This window comes from Motacilla alba, chromosome 14, assembly GCF_015832195.1.
Source record: "Motacilla alba alba isolate MOTALB_02 chromosome 14, Motacilla_alba_V1.0_pri, whole genome shotgun sequence".
NCBI classification, from domain to species: Eukaryota; Metazoa; Chordata; class Aves; order Passeriformes; family Motacillidae; genus Motacilla; species Motacilla alba.
Window position 1 is genome coordinate 5486859 of NC_052029.1, and position 17819 is coordinate 5504677.

A 17819-nucleotide genomic window follows, 5' to 3' on the forward strand; every position below is an offset into this window, starting at 1 on the left:
CCTGAACTTCAGTTTACTTTGGTGCAACATCTCCCTTGTTTTGTAAGAGTCCCAAAACTTGTTCTTGGATAAATCCCCACTTCCCAGCTTTTTAGCAACTTTCAGATCTGGTCCTAATTATTGCAGTGTGAGCGTATGTTATGTAAAAAACTGACAAAACCCCAAATCATTGGAAGAGCCCTGGTATACTGATGGATTTTGTGTGAGCATCCAAACTGGCACAGATTAGTTTTCTCTCATAGATCTAAGTTGCAGAAAAAAAGAAGTTAGAGATGTCCAAATCTGCATGTGAGGAGCTGTGGGTATCCCCTGGGTGTGACCACCAAGGCCCTTGCACAGGTGCTCTGAGCTTTGCTCTTTGGCTGGAGCAGGGCTCTGTGGTGTCAGCCTGCTAACATCCAGTGGCTGCAGTGTGCCCTTGCTCTTCTGTGACCCCTGTGAGCATCACCCCAGGTCTCTGCTCCCAGCAGGAGCTGCCAGCAAATAGGTTTATAGAAGGGTAGTGGCAGGAGACCTGGCAGCTGATAGCAGAGCAGCTGTATTTGTTGTTTCTGGCTGCCAGAACACAAAGCAGAATTAATTGAATCTACTGTACAGGTTAATACATCTTTTAATGTGAGATACTGTACAAATATAGTGCCACCAACACCCTAGACAACATTTTAGCATGAAATTTTGTCTGATCTTATGAATTTTACTTGGAGAAAAACATAGAGGAAATATAAGAAATAACACATCATGTCAGGTTGTCCATCTATGATCACAGAGACCCTGCTCTTGTCATCCATTGCTGGTTGGGGCTGGTGAGAACGACAGACAGTGAGAGGGGCACGAGAGCCACTTTACAGGGCGAGCTGTTTCTGCCAGCTCACCTGAGCCCTGGTTTTCTGTTGGGCAAACTGGAATTGCTCCAGATAGAGCAATTTAACTTTCAGATGGCCCGGCATCCCCAGGAGGAGAGTCTGACTTTGCCAGGAGGTACTGTCTACCCCTGGCTCCCTGTAGGGCAATTTCTCTTGGTGCTGGTGACAGCAGTGCCACCAAAGCCATGCTCTGCCCAGCAGGGTCTCAAAGAGCTCCTCCTTCCTGCTCAAGGGCGCTTGTAAGCCTCCCAGGGTTGAGAGGTGCTAAACATGTTCCTGCTCTGCTTAACTTGGGTGATTTTTGCTCTCCATCAGCTGATCAGGCTTGTCTCTGTCAGCCTGGTTAGGGCTGAGATGGTCTCAGCAGTTTATGTGTCACCCCTCTCCTCCCTGAGCTTTGGGTGGCCCTGGCCCCCGGGGATATGAGGTTGTGAGCCCTGTGAGGGGAGGCAGGAGGAAAGGTCACTGCTGGGATTACAAGGACGAGTCAGGACCTAGGAAATCCTGTTTGACTGGGGGGCCTTCACCACTCAGTTTGCAGTGCCCTTGCCAGAAACCTTGCTCAGCTGAGTTTGTTTTGAGGAGCCTTGGGTTATTTTTGTCTTAGTTTTAAGCCATTAAGTGTTGTCATGTGTCATTAAGTGACAACTCTCTCAAGGATGGGAGTTGGAGATCTTCATTCACTGTGGTAGTCTGGTGCTGGAATTCCCACATTACAGCATGGCTCCAGGCAGTGGTGATTCAGAAGGAGGAAAAGATGTTCCCTCTGTTGGCACATCAATAACAATTCTAAAGGCATCTGGGGACAGTGTCCCTGGGAATATTCCCACTTTCCAATAGTGAAAAGGTTTGCTGCTCATCCTTTTAATTCCTTCAGTTGCTTTAGGATGCTTAATAATATCAGATCAGGAAACTTCATCACAGCTACCCTTCAGAAATCCTTGGGCTGAGAAGAGAACTGTTAGGAAAACACTTTGTAGCACAAAACACAACTGCTTCTCATAGTGTGGTAAAATGGGGATAAATCTGTGCTGCTGTAATTACATGACAGTGTAAAAAGTCTGGAAAACTGTCCAGGTAGAGTGGGAGGATAAACCCCAGTGTCAGTCCCTGATGATTCCCTTTGGCTTCGCTTTCCTCCTCTGTGACTTTGTGAATACATTTGGCAGTGGCTGGAGTTCAAGTTACAGCCACACAGAGTAAAAGTGGATGTCATTGAAGATGTGCCCTGGAAAGAAGATGCAAACCTGCTGTACATAATGACATGGGCTAGTCTGAGGATTATTCCTTCCCAAATGGCCCGATGCAAGCCAGAACTCTTCTGGACTGCAGCAAAGAGAACACAGTGTCTACAGAAGTTCTGCAGCATTTTCACATTTCCCTTAACCTTATAAACACCATTTTTAATGGGCTGTTAGCAGGATGTCCGGCTGGGAATGTTTCCCCAGCTTCTGAAGGCGTGCAGACATGCTGTGGAATGGGCTGCTGCTCACTGAACAGGAGAGGGCACTGGCACTCCAGCAGCTGTGCTGGGCTCGGCACCCAGACGCTGCCTTTTTACTGCAGCTCAGCACACACAATCTCTTCATCTTCTGCTCTTAATGTGAGAAAAGTCTATGAGAAGAGTGAATGAACTGCATTTATTGTCTGTGTCTCTCTGGGGACAGTGAAATCCACTTGCACCAGGTGGGAACCTGCCCCTTTCCTTTGAACTTCATCTGCTGGTGTCTGGTGCAGCTCCTGTGAATGCCTTTTTGAAAAACTCTGCTGTAGTGTCCTTTTCCTGCACTGGCATTAGGTATTCAGTACACAAACTAAGGTGACATTCATGCTGACCGAGGCCAGCTCAGGTTGTGCATTTTCTCCTGCAGCTGTGGAAGTGCAGCCCTTCACCCCAAGATCCTGTGTGTGCTGCCTCCCCTCCTGCCCCATCTCTCAGCCATCAGATGCTCTGAAAGGCTGAATTTCCCTCCTGCTTCACAGCATTAACCACAGGATAATGGGGAGCAATGTGCAAGGGGCCCCTAACCAGTGGGTGAGGAGCTCTGAGTCGGGCTCTGTCCCTCTGGCCACCCTCCCACCATCTCCAGTGGTGATGCTCATGAAGAACCCTTCATGTCCTGACTCAAAATGCTGGACACAGATCTCTTTTTTTGGTTTTTTTTTTTTTTTTTTTTTTTTTTTTTTTTTTTTCTCCTTGCACTTCCATCCTTTTTTCGTTTTCACCTTTTTGCTTTGCACATGTAAAGGGTCTATCATACTGGAAAGAACCAAGTTCTGTTTGTTTTCAAATCTAATAAGTCTTAATTAGTCCCAAAGTAAAGCTTTCGTGGAGCTGTCAGCATAATTACAGGCTGGGAGAGCTTTCCTGCTGAATTTAAATCCAGCCCCCAGCTTCCTGGTCCTGACAGAGTGTGCCAGAGGAAGGGGGAACAAGGCAGAGGAAGGGGGAACAAGGCAGGGGTGACAGCAGCCCTTTTGCTTCTCTCCCAAGTCCTTTGCAATTTTTTTCTGCTCTTCATGAAGGTTTGTGAAAGGCAAAGCAGAATAGGCCTGACAGCAACAGAAGGAAATATATTTAGAAACATGAAAAATTGGAAGAGAAAATGTTTTATTTGCATTATTCACCAGGTTCTATTATTTATTACATTGCTGTGCTAGTGCCTGGTTTTATAACTCCCAAAGAAATGGTCGTGCTTCTGAGGGCAGCTTTGTGCTGCTGTCTCTTAAATACAGACTTCTGATACGAGGCATTCTTTGGCTGCTGTTGATGGGAGGGTGGGCAGACCCTGGCACAGGGTGCCCAGAGAAGCTGTGGCTGCCCCTGGATCCCTGGAAGTGTCCAAGGCCAGGCTGGATGGCGCTTGGAGCAGCCTGGGATGGTGGAAGGTGTCCCTGACTTAGGCAGATTATGTTTCATGTGGTTTGGTTTCTTACTGCAGGTTTGTGGGACCACTGTCCCTTGGAGCAGGCCCTGCAGCAGCTGCTGCCCACCCCATCTCTATGGTTTACATTACATTTCAACCCTGCAGGGGGGTTGAAACAAGATGATCTTTCAGGTTCCCTCTAACCCAAACCATTTCACGGGTCTGTTTCAGGGCCGCTTAGTTTAAACCGTGAATTTGTCAGGTAGGGTTTTGACAGGAGAAAGGTGAACACGTTTATTCTGCTTGCTGTGTCCCCATCTCAGCCTTCTGCTGGATTTTTCCTGAGGTTATCCTGTGAGCTTGGACAAGGGCAGGCAGCAAGGTGCAGTGGAGTGATTTCCACGCTGGATTTAACAAAGGTGATGGGGCAGCAGGACCTGCTTTCCTGCCCGAGCAGGTCAATGGGGACTTCATCCTCCTCGATGACCTTCACAAGTACTGGCTTATCCTCAGGCTCATCTAAACTAGAAGGGCTGTCCTGGACAGCAAAGGCACATTCCAGTCTTGCACAAGCACGTTTAGGAGGTCTCTGCATTTCAGCACTGTTTGCGAAGGGCTTGGAGCTGCTGGTGTTCTGTGGGGTGGCTGGGATTGGAAGTGATTGTGCACAGCTGGATATAAGGGAAATGTATGAGCTTAGGAGAGACTTTGCTGCACTTTTCATACTATTACAGAAATGAGAATGCTGTTTTCTTGAGACAGGAGAGCAGAAATTTGGTGTTGATGTGGTTTGGTTTCTTACTGCACATTTGTAGGAACACTGTCCCTTGGAGCAGGCCCTGCAGCAGCTGCAGCCCACCACAGCTCTATGGTCATCTCAGATTAATATTTTTCCATTTATGATACAGGCAAGATTTCTACCCTGCAAAAAATCCACAGCTCATGGAGTCTATGCCTTCAATGCCTTCTCATAGGCAAATATTTGCACATACATAAAAAATTTGTGAATTTGCATGCAACGCCCCATTCAGGTCCATGTGTCCTTTAATGAGGCTCTGAAGCCCAGCATTAAAAACTGTCCTGATTCAGTGGTCATCTGAACCTTAAATAGCCTGGAAAAAATGAGGAACTAAAATGTTTCTCTACGAGAATGCATAAATATTCAAATGCTAAACTAAAAGAGCTCTCATCTCATCCCACAAGCCATTTGAGACCATTGCTCATTCAGCTACCGGAGGATTTTAGTACTTTTAAAAAATTGCCACAAAACATCTGCAGTGTGCAAAGAGCTGTTCTGCAAAGCATCTTGTAGGCATTCTGTGATGCACCCCTGAAGGATTTATTGCCTCCAGCTGGCTGGCTCGCAGCACATCCTCCTTCCTCCGTCTAGATGGCACTCTGCAGTCTGCTAAAGCCTTGTGCAAATGAGCACGGACGGGAGCTCTCAGCAGCCGCTGCCTGGAACTTGAGCTGCAATTTTGTCAAACTCTGGTTCCGTGAATGGGCAGGAAGTGAAAGGAAAGGGAGGAGAGAGAGGGGAGAGAAATTACATCCGTGGAACCTTTTAGTGTTTATGAGTTCTGGGAACTTAGAATAGTCTTTTCTTCTGGAGCAGGTGCTGGTGCCTTAATGTTCACCTGATAATACGTGCTGAGTATTCTCCTTAACCACTCCTACAACTCACCTGCATATTTCTTGTCCTTGAAGGTACTTCTGAGTCTTTCTGATACTGGATATTTGGCCCATCTGAGCTTGTTCACCCTTTCTGTCCCCCAGGTCACACAGCCTGGCCTTCAAAGGCTTGCAAATAAAACAAAGGGGTTAGAAAATAAGAATGCTCATTAGCTATATACTGACATACTGCTGAGCTGTCTCAGGGTAATACATTTTTACTTTTAAGGGCAATTCTATGTTCTTCTACAGGTTTAATTTTCTGGTTCTTCTTGGGCATGAAGAGAAATGTCTGGGGGTACCAAATATAAAGCAGGATCCAATAAAGGCAGCTTGGGGAGGATGATGAATGAATGAATGGGAATGTGCTGAAATGGCTGGGGAAGTGCAGTGAGGAAGTATGAAGAGAGATGGAGGAGGTGGGAACAGCAACATGCATTTTTAAACTGCATTGAAATGGCAGCATCCCCAATAGCAGCAGAATGCCACTGGTGCTGTTTATCCAATGGTCTGAGTTCATGGTATGGATTTCAGAATGTGAGACAGTTAAGTTCCTCAATCTTTGTAGATATCTGGGGATGCCCAGGGTACATATGTAAGATGTGTATGCAACTCCCTATATAGCTTATTGTAAAATTGTGGAGTTTATTGGCTTAAATGGGATGTTTGGAGAGCACCCCAAGCTGCTGCAGGGACCCTCCTTTCCCTGTGCTGGGGCACTTGGCCATGGTCATATGCCAGTACAAATCCCCAGCACACATTGCTTAGATGTTTTCCAGGAGCAGCTCTTTGCTGGGTGGCAGCTCTCAGAGCAGGGTTTGCCAGTCCAGTGCCCATTGTCTCCAGGCTGTGGTTCTGCCCTGGGAGCCCACGTGTGCTGCCTGAGGTGATGGTATGAGCACAGCTCACGTGCTCCTATACCAGCTCCCACTGCTTCCTGTCCCTGCTGTTACTCATGTCTGGATGATTACCTGCGTGCCTGGAAGCACTTCCTAAAGTTCTACCCTTTAATCTCTGCCCCTTTAGCGTGGGCAGCTCTTGTACAGCTGATTCTTGCCAATGTGCATGAATTCAGTTTGCCAGACTCAGGTGTGCCTCGTTTGTTGTTTAGTGTTCACCTGATTGTTGTTGCCTGTTTGGGGCTAAGGATCTCTGGGAAATGGTTTTGTAAAGCTGCTGCCCTTCAAATCCATGCCCTCAAGGCCTGTTATCTGAAGCAAGGTAGAGGAAGATTAAATGTGTGCAAATCAGGAGATTTAAGTAAATGAAATTACATAGTCTTCTGGTGTCTATTGACCAAAGATGTGTCAAAAGAAACCCTACCTATCTACATGCATGTGCCCAAACTCTCTCCATCCCTGTCCTTCCCTTCCCTGGCCAGGGTCCCTCCCACAAAGCGTTGTGTTTTGTGTGACACTTTGACCTGCAGCTCCAACCCTCAGCTGCATCACTTGATGCTCCTCCTAAAATTAACAGGTGCTCTGAAATTCACAATTCATGGTGTGTTCACATGAACCCACTCTTTCTTCAGAGCTGCTTGACCCTGCTTTGGACAGCTTCAAATTGTGCTGTGTCTACTCCCCCCAGGCCTCCTTGTCCCACAGGGATTAAGGCAGGAGAGTGATGGAAACACTCCTGGTGGGTTGCCACTCGTCATGGTGGCTGGGAGGTGTGACTGGATGGACCACAGGATGGACCACAGGCTTGGTCACGCAGGATGTGAGTCACCTGAGGGAACTGTGCTGTCCTGACACAGAGCAAACAGGGGTGGTGAGTCTGAGGTGGCCTGAGCATGCCATGGTGGAGCACCAGAAATAAGCTCAGGCTCCATGGGGGAGCTGCTGACGTGGGGACAACAGGAATTTCAGGATTCTGACAGTGTGTAAGGGGGTGGCAGAGCTCCACATGGGGTTCCCCGTGATACAAGCCGAGCAGGCTTTGAACCTGCGCTGCTTTTAGAGCTGAAATAGGTTTTCATGTCTGTCTGCTGGCCCAGCAACTCCCTCGCTGCACTGAGGAGCCTGTGACTGCACAGAGAACCTGCCCAGCAGCAAGATAAATGCGTCTGGGAATTTCCTGGTGAGACTTTTTGTGCTATTTACCAGAAGTCCCTTGGAGGCAGAAATTATTGCATTAAAAGATTAAGGCATCATTAATCATATTTTTTTGTCTTCCATTTTCTGGCAGGCTGGCTCAGTATTACTGGTAAGGTTTTTTTTTTTTATTTTTCTCCATTCAGAAGAATAAGTTTCTTCAAGTCTTTTCTGTAACTGTGCCATCCTCAGGTAAGAAGGAACCTTGAGAAAATTTTGGGCAGCTGAGTGGAATTGGTCACTGCTGTGAACACTGACATTTTGACCTCCTTGTTTTCTACATTTCTTTTGAGTGATGTATGTAATTCATGGTTCTTCATAAAAATAATATAAATAATTAAAAAATATTTTTAAGATATAGTCATTATCCAAAGATCTTGTCTGGGTGTGAGGGGGGCAATGTGGGATGTGGGGTTTCACCCCCAGATTGGGATGACCCCGAAAGATGGAAAAGTCCCTCCTCCAACCCGTGCCTTCGAAGAAAGACTCAGTAGTCTTCTGTTGTCCGGTCTCAAGGTTGTTTATTGTTGGTTATCTACAAGATTCTTCTCCTGAGCTGCTGTGGCCCGTTCAGCAGGTCAGACAAAGGCACTCTGCCCTCCCAGGGGGCTGGTGCCATCTTTTATATCATATATTACGTACTACATGTTTATGCTTTTTCTCCAATACCTACTATCTATATTGAATGGTGACTTTCTACTCTAAACCAATCTGTGAGTGCCAACATCACCAAAGACATGGAGGCTAGGAAGGAGAAAGAAAGAGGACAGGGCACACCCAAGTCCCTCCATCTTAGATCTCCTGACCCCCATGTACAAAACTTGGACCCCTGCGTACAAGGCTTAAAACCCCCTTGTACAGCACTCAAAAATCCTTCCTTTCACTTCGTGATTATCTCTACTATGCTATCTAAACTTGTGTGTGTGTGGCTTGTAATTCTTCATACAGAGTTAGTAATTTGCTCCACGGGCTAAGATCAAAACCCCACGTGTGTCTTTGGCTGCATGCCAGGGTCTCAGAGCCCCCTGCCAGCAGCTCTGGCCATCCAGGACACCCAGAGGAGAGTCCTGAGTTCCGACAGTGGGATGGATGGTGATTGAAGATGTACCAATTTCTTCTGGTGTGGTGGTAGGGGTTGAGATGGAGGGGTTGACCTGGTGAGGGAGCTTCAGGATGGTTCTCAGCTATGGTCTGACTCCAGAAAGAGTGTGGTTGAAGCATAGATGCCCATTTTGGAAATATTTGGAAAATATGTCCTAACTTTTAAAGCAGAAAAGTTGAAATGTAATCAAGGAAGAAATAGCTGCTATGATAGAAACAGGGTGATTTTTTAATTTGCTTTGATTGTGAGCGACTCTGCACCACGGGCCATAGATATTACAAAAATTTGTGTCCTGGCTCCCTGGTGCTTCATTCATTTCCATGCCCACAGCTTTCCTTCTGTGCCGTGTCAAGGGGGACCCTGGCTGTGCCTGGCACTACTGTGAGCAAAACATTTCTTAATTTATGTGCTAATTAACCTGACAGAGCGACTTGCTCGTTGGGAGCCTGGGCTCCGGGCAAGCCTGTGTGTGCAGGCAGGGTTCCTTCCCTTTTATTCTAACTGGAGCAGGGAAGGCGAGGCTGGAGCGGTGGGAGGCAGCGGCTCCTCCAGGGGCGGCGGTTCGGGATGCGCCAAGCGCGAGCGCTGTGGAGGATGCGGCAGCGTCAGAAATATCTGCTTTCAGCCTCCCCTTTTAATGGAAGGTTTATTTTAGAAAGTTTTAGCTAACGTCATTCGAAAGTTTATTTCCATTTGATCTTTGAAATAAAGAGGCTGTAAAGCTCCTGGCTGGGTTTTTCATTCCTGCCGGCTGGGAAAAGAGAGGTGAATGGGCTGCTTGTCTCCCGCGGGGATGCTTTCGGCGCTCTGGGCTGCAGCCTGACCTACCTACGGCCGGGACTCGTGGGGCAGCTGGGGCTGCGGGGCTGGCTCGTTCCTGGGACACGCCATACCTGTCACCCGTGCCCTCCGTCCTGGGGCCTCCGGGTTTGCTTTGCTTCCCGCGCTGCTGCTGCCCCAGCCGGGCACCGAGCCTGGCCAAAGCCGCTGTTAATGGAGGAGAGGCGAATCTGCGCCCTGCTGGCAGGGCAAGGAGCTTTGTGGGGTCTGTGCCGAAGTCATTGCCCTGGCTGCTGGCACGGGGAGGGGGATGCAGCAGGCACAGTGTGCCAGGGGTCCCTGTGCCAGCCCGCTCCTGGGGAACTGCAGCCCCACTGCTTTGCAGGCTCAGGGCTCACCCTCCCATCACCTATTGCCAAGTAAATCTAAACTGCATGGCTGGCCTTTCTGTGCTTTCCCTTAATGTCCTGTTTCCTACATGACTGGCAGAAGCTAACTTTAAATGAAGTCATTGAAAATGAAAGTCTTGTAGTGACACTTCTCCTAAAGAACAATTTTGTGTTAAGTGGGAGCATTGCAAAGACCAGTTCCAAAGCTGGACTTAGGCCACTTTTGGATTCATTTCCTGCACTGCCACAGGCTGCATTCCCGCTCCTGGGCAAGTCACTGGAACTACTGTGGGCTTTTGATGGAAGTCTGTGTTGAGAGCACCCAAATCCCTTGAGCACAGGAATTCTCTGTGTTCCCACACACGCCTCAGCTGCTGCTCTGCAAAAGCTGCAAGTGCAGCATTTGCCTCACAGGTGTGATGAGCACAAGGACGGTGATGGTGTGTCTTGTATCCCCTGATGGTGTTTGTGCAGACTTCTCTCTTCCCTCGCACCTCTCTCCTCTTGGCTGGAGCATTTCCTCTCCCAGGAGGGTGCGCACATAGAGCCAGCGTGTGAGGGCACTTTGTTACTGAGGAGCTTTTCCAGCCCAACACCAATGGTAGGACATTTGGACTGGAAGCAGACTTGCTGCTCAGTTTATTCTTTGGTTTCCTCGTGTGGAATAGGGGAATTTTGAGCATATGGATAAAGCTAAATCAAAATGATAAAGTATTTCATTTCAGACTGAGGGCATCCACACAAGAATAACTCTTTCAGAATAGCTTATCACATAGACAAACTAAAAAAACTAATCTATTTTAACCAGAGGAATGAAGGAGGCATGGAGCTCTGGGTGACAAGCACAGCTCCCACAAACACATAAATCACAGATCACAATAGGCTCTTTTAGAGCTGTAGAAATGATAGTGCTGTTTTGGTAATGGAACATCCTGATCCCATCTCTATGTGCATGTACTATATTTATATTCTACACATGTACATATTCCAATTATATATATAAAATCCAATTTACAGGTGTGGCCTTTAATTAAGAGCTCTGATGTGTACTTTTTGCTAAAATAATATGATAGAAAGGAATGTAATTTATCAAAGAAACACTGCTGAATTTATGACGAGAACAGGGAGATAATGGGATTTCAGAGACTGTATGGATGCTCTCTGCAGTCATTTGAGAGGGCAGGATATGGGGGAACTTAACTGAAAATGAGTTTTTTCTGAGATTTTTTTAAACCTAATGTATTTGCAACTCCTATTTTGTGGATGCACACAGATTCTTATATGAATACTGATTTTTTTTAGATCATTTGTTGTAACAAGTAGTTTTTGCCTGGAAAAGATCTGATGCTGCAGATTCCATTACAATATATTCTTTCATAATGCCAGCCTGTATTTCTTTTTAGTCACAGCATTCTAACAAATTCCTGACTTGAATTAAATCTGCTGTTCTGACATGTGAAATGTTGCCTAATCACTGTGGAGCTTCATCACGTTTTTTCTCCCTCCTTTTAATTGGATAATGTGCAGAGTCCCCCCCAGGTAATCCATGCACAGGTTTGGGTGGAAGTGCTTGTGGTGGTTTGGAAAGCACAACAGACGTGTGACTGCAGAGAGTGCTTCATTTATGTATAATTGGGCATAAAGGCTTGATGAGCCCTCCTGTGCTCCTCTTGTGCATGACAACCTGACCCCAGCGCCCTCTTCAGTGGGCAGAAAAGAATATTTCTGCCTTCAGGCTGGCATCAGAATCTGCAGTTCTGCAGATGTGAGGGGCCAGTGGGGAGGGGGTTGTCCTGCTCCTGGTGACTTTGCTGAGGCTCTGTGGGTGTTGGGTGAGCTATGTGGACCTGGGGAAAGGCTGTGAGGCTGCTGGGCAGCTCTGCTGAAGCACTGTCCTGGGTATGATCTGTGATTTTTAAAATTCATTGAATCCTGCAGTGGTCTCAGTGGAAAGGTACAGTAACACAGCCTCAAACCATCCTCAGGTTGTTCATGTGTCAATATGAGGAATAAACCCCAAAGATCTCAGTGGAAAGGTAGAGTAACACAGCTTCAAACCATCCTCAGGTTGTTCATGTGTCAATATGAGGAATAAACCCCAAAGATCTCAGTGTCCTGTGCTGCAAATGGCTCTGGCAGGCAGTTTGAGCCGTTGGCTCCTCAGGCACGCTCCATGGAGATCTTAGAATTTTCTCCACTGCCATTAACCTCATTTTTGATACTGTTAGGGGATGTGTCACACATGGGTCAGAGATGGGCAGCTAGGGAGGGCCATTAAGCACAACTGGGAGGGGTTTGTGACCTGCAGGACCCCCACACCCTTCTCACTTGTGTGTCCAGGCTAGGAGGTGCTGCTTTGCACATCCAAACTCCATCTGCACCTTCTGCTTTGGGCTCCTGACTTCAGCCTGGCATTTTGTCCTCACATCACTCATGCTTCTCACTGAGGGGAATGGAGTTGATCACAGACCAGGGTTTTGCTTTAAAATGTTTGCTGCGTTTGCTGCTTCTGCAGTATGTCCATTTTGGCTGGGCCAGGAGTCACCTGCTATCAGATTTTCTTCCTCTCAGAGGTAATTGCAGACTGGGGCTGAATTATCCCTGTCACCTCTTGGGAAAGCTGCACAGCCTGAGCCACAAAAGCCTCTTACTATGAGGCAACTTTTCCAGAGCCAATATGACTTCAGAGCCTTGTCTGAATCCTTCATATATTTCCAGGCCTATCCTTGCAATATGGTCACCAGAGCTGCTCACAGCATTCAGCAATGGTATCTTGGATACTGGATGCTGAAATAACACCCTTTCCCTGTGCTTGCTGGTTAATCTTCTCTTTATGTAGCCCTGGATTGCTTTTCCCCTCAGTAACAGCGTCACATGAGGAGCTCATGTACGGCTGGTTCTGTACAAACCTCCTCATTTCCTTTCCTTAATTGCTGTTATCTGTATGATTAGCATGACCCTGTTCTCAGTCCTTAGGCAGGCACTGTGCCATTTGCAGCTATTGAGAGCACTTTGCTCAAATGAACGGATATTGCCCGGCTTCCCAGACCTGTTCCCATCATTAATGCTGCTCCTGGCACCCAGCGCTGCCCTGCACACACTGCATCAGCAATGGCTTTGTGAGTTCCCCACATCACTGACTAATGGGCTGAATAGGCTTGGATCAAGGACAGAAACTACTTGGCTACGTGTCTGTTTATCGTGTAGTACTATTGGTTAACTAATTTTAAAATCATTTGAGTGCCTTTTTTTGTTTTATAAAATGCTTTTAGACTGAAATTTGCTGCACCTGAAAGTCTGCTTTAAGCTTAGTCTGTCAAATACTGATGCAACCCAAACACCTGGTTTACTTGAACATTTTATTTTCCGTGGTTGATGACATGCAGATTAGCTGATCTTTAGCTGATCTGTCCCCAGTACCCCATTTATTTATAGGTATTGGCTTATACTGAGCTTTATCCATAGTCCTCAGATGGATCTTGCTATATTTTTTGTATGTATTAACAGTTGGCTTGAACTGCTCAGGAGTCTCCTTGGCACCTTGGCACATGCTTGCTGGGAAGTCATACAAATCTGCTTGTTTAGGGGTTTGTTTAATGAGAGTTTGTCATAAGAGCAGGGGTTCTGGCCAGAGGTGCAGGTCCCAGCAGTGCTTGAAACACACTGAGAGTTAAAATACAGGAACCTTGTTGGTGGCAACCAGCAGCTTTAGCTGGCCCCAACTCGATGGGTGCTTCTGGATGGGTTTAATTTGGCTGGCTTGGCCAGCCTGTGCCTGTCCCAGCTGGCTGTGTCCCCAGCCTGTCTGACAGGCAGGAGGGCAGAGCTGGCAGACCCTGCTCAGGGCTGGGCTGGCACTGCCAGGGCAGTCACGGGCTGGGGCTGTGTCAGTGCTGCAGAGCTCCAGCTCAGCCTTTCACTGTGCCAGCCCTCTGCTCCTCAGGCTCTCACACGGGCACGATGGAGATGCTGACTGAAAGTTCTGCTGCAAATCACCAGATGTTGATAATTGTCCACAACTGTCCTGGAATGTACCCAGATCTGAAATGAGGCTACTTTGTGTGTGGTTTGTTCTGTATTCTTTCAGCACCTCCAGAGAATTATTGCTTCCACAAATAGGAGGGGTAGAATGTCCTGGTTTTGGGTTTCTGTATCAATACTAACAAGCTTCTCTCTGCAGCTCCCTCAGTGAGAGCACCAGTAATATTGACTTTCCCTGTCCCTTGGGTGTGCCTCGCCTGTTGCAGCGGTGCTGCAAGGCTCACTTGGAGCTGAGGGAAGGGGTCTCTGCCTCCTGAAGCACTGTATTTGAGAAGCCTGTGCCTAAAACAAAGAGCCACCTGGTCCATAGGTGTAAACCCACCCCCAGCCAAGCCTGCAGCCATGCCCAAGTCAGCAGCACTGGCTCATTGGAGCCTCAGTGCAAACCCTGGCTGCTGCACAGGTGGGAACTGCTCATCCTTTGGGCAGGGTCCAGAGCCAGGCAATACCTGACTTTGTGTCTGCAGCACGTGCTGCTGCTGTCATTTCTGTAGATGGTTGCTTGAAAAGAGAGGGCGCATCATAGCTTGTGGGGTTCTGCAGAGCAGTAGCCTGGCTTTTCAGGAGGAATTTACCTCAATCTGTCCCCGTTAGGGATCTTCTGCATGAAGATTGTTCAGTATTGCCTTCAAATCAGGCAGTACCTGCCAGGGCTATCCCCTGGGATTTCTTACAGCCAAATTCCCCAACAGAAGAGACATATTCACATCAGTAGAAAAACAAAACAGGAAGAATTAAACCTGAAAATACAGGTGGGAAGGGAAAGGTGGATTTTCGAGCCCTGTGGCTGTCGTGGAGTGCTCTGCTGACGTGCCAGTCCCCTGTAATGCACAGCATATGTCAAGGCAGCTCTGTTTAAAGGGATAACATCAAGGCATCTGAAAGGCTGCCTCCTTTTTGTTCTTATTTCATCCTGTATTGCAGGATTTTGTTCAGGTTTTTCAGTGGCCTCCTGGGTAATGCATTATTACAGTGACAGTGTGGAGTTCTAGTTAGTAATAATGGGATCTATATAAATAATACTGATTCTGCTGCCTCCTGTAAGGCTTCCTGCCTGGGAACACTCAAAAGCTTTTGAAAATGTTAATTTCCTGTAATTTGGGATAGAGAAGCACCTCCGGGTGCTGCAGAGGGCATGGCAGCAGTGTGTGTTGTGCTGGTCAGCTGCCTATAACAGCCATACCTTGAATGAAGGGCTTCAAACAACTGAGGGTCTATTTGCATCCAGAATGAGTAGTTAAAATAATTGCTTTTAGTTGTTGGTCTTTTTTCCTTTTCTCATTTTGAGGCTTTAAAACAGAGGCCAGGTAGTATGAGACTCAATTCCAAGCACTGAAGATACTGTAGGGGGAAATTCAGTCTTGAAGAAGAGTCAGATGAAGGTTGAGAGAGAGGGATTGTTGCAGAATTTCATAGATTTTGACTTGATGTGCAAAGAGATGAAGGATGCTGTGACCCAACTGCAGTGCTGTGTTGAGGACAGGCTCTTTGGCTCAGAGCAGCATCCTTGGTCCCACAATACAACTTTCCTTACGGTGCTGTCCCGTGCTGGGTGAATCAATAGTCAGATACTGAGGCACAGGCTAAGGCCCCCAGGTATGCAGGCTCAATTTGGGCATTTATGTTGTTCTAAACAACCTGTGCTTGGTCAGGAAGAGGAGGGTGACCTGAGTCTGGGACTCTGTCCTGCTTTTCCCTGGGGAGCTGTTGCTGGTGGGAAGCGAGATGCTGTGCTGGGAGTGGAGCAGAGCCCAAAAGGCACGTGTGGCACTGGCAAGACAAAACGGCAGCGATGGTGAACAGGGTGAAGGCTTAATGGATTTCCTCAAACCATGCTCTGAAAGGGCCTGGTTGACAGGATTTGCACTGGATTGACATGAGTTTTCGAAGAAATGAGGGCTGAGATGTACAGCAGCACTGCCACTTTCCTTGGCCGACCTGCCATGCTCCCTCCTTTCAGGCTAACATTAAAGTGAATATGGTACAGCAGAGAGAGCAGCACAATTGGCTGCAGACAAGGCATGTGCCGTGCTGTTCTGTGCAGTATCGATTGCTCCCTGTCCAAATGTCTGTATCCAAACCAGGCCATTAAGCAGAGCCCCTTGGGCAGATGCCAATCCTTTCACACTCTGGTTCTCGCTCCATCCTGCCTGTGCCACAAGCACTGTGCACAATCTGCAGGCACTGCTCAGCCTGGCACACAGGGACACACAGCCTGGCACACAGCCACGGGCACACAGGGACACACAGGGACACACAGCCACGGGCACACAGGACACACAGCCACGGGCACACAGGGACACACAGCCTGGCACACAGGGACACACAGCCACAGGCACACAAGGACACACAGGGACACACACCCATGGGCACACAGCCTGGCACACAGCCTGGCACACAGGGACACACAGCCTGGCACACAGCCACGGGCACACAGCCTGGCACACAGGGCACATGGGGCACACAGGGACACACAGCCTGGCACACAGGGACACACAGCCACGGGTACACAGCCTGGCACACAGGGCACATGGGGCACACAGGGACACACAGCCACAGGCACACAGGGCACAAAGGCATGGGTACAGGGGGCACACAGCCTGGCACACAGGGCACACAGCCATGGGCACACAGCCTGGCACACAGCCACGGGCACACAGCCTGGCACACAGGGACACACAGCCTCTGGCACACAGGACACACAGCCACGGGCACACAGCCTGGCACACAGGGACACACAGCCTCTGGCACACAGGACACACAGCCACGGGCATGCAGCCTGGCACACAGGGACACACAGCCATGGGCAGGTCACTGCCCATCGTGGCCCCCCAGCCTCCTTTGTGTGTGAATATTCTTTGCTCTGGTGGGGATGTCCCTCCTTGCACTGGTGTGGTCAAACTCCCAGTGATGAGTGGCACCACGTGTGTGTCAGGGTTTTGGGAGGCTGCAGTTGAATCCCAATGGAAAACTGGTCTTTTTTTAGGTAGATGAATTAAGGGCATGTCCACCATGGTTTGGTAGATGCAGAAGGGAGTCCAGGAGGTTGGCATGGTGAGCAGAAGTGATGCAGATGTTGTTGGGGCACACCTGTGTCCCAGCACACTGAACAGCCACCTCGGGTGCTGGAGGTGGTAAAACCAGCTGTGCAGCTGCTGGGTGGGGTTCTGCTGCTTGCTCAGGCTGTGTCCTGTCAGGTGCTGTGCTGGCCTGCCTGCTGCCACCCACCCACCCAGGGGCACTCTGTCTGGTCCCCTCCCATGGCCCCTGCTGAGCCTGTGGGATTGATGGCAGCACAGCTCACAGAGGATCACTGGTGGGGATTCTATCACCTTTTAACACTAAAAGACTTCTGAATCTCTGCATTCAGAGAATCACAGAGGTGCTTTTCCAGCAGTGCAGAGGGTTGCAAGAGAAGGAAGCTCCATGCTGCTTCTCTCCATCCTTCATCTCCAGTCTGTGCCCAGCAAAACCGCTCCACAGCACGCGCCAAAGCTGTTTGGTGCATATATTCCTACATCTTCATACATCTTATTCTACATATATGTACACATATATGAATGGGAATTATTCCTCTGGTAAACCTAAGTCAATAATTCCTTTCCCCCTGCAAGCATTTAGCCTCCTAGCAGATCCTGTAATAAATTAATCTTCTTTATCACTCCTTTAATCGGTTCCTCAAAACCAGTGAGCAGTGAAATCTTCTCACCTATTGATTGATGTATAATGTTAGATTAATGTATAATGTAAATTAGTAGAAAGCAATTACAAGAGCTGTCGTGTGGTTTGGTGCTGCTGCTGGATTTGTGCTACAAGGAGCTCATTCAGGGTCAGTGTGTCAGCCTGTACCTTGCATGTAGGAGCAGCAAAGTGCAAAGGTTTGGGGAGCAAGGACTTCTGTGGAGTTAAAGCTTGAATAGAGGAGAAGAGGGGGTGTCTGTTATTTTACACACCCCACACTGTCTGTTCTAAAGAGAGAAGAGCAATATGCCATGATGTGACAGACTGCTAGA

General features: G+C 48.2%; 1 long non-coding RNA gene across 1 annotated transcript in view; it reads left to right on the forward strand.

Annotated features, from left to right (window-relative positions):
* Positions 1-17819, forward strand: part of LOC119706802 — a 68664-nt gene that overhangs the window by 5748 nt on the left and 45097 nt on the right. The window lies entirely within an intron of this gene.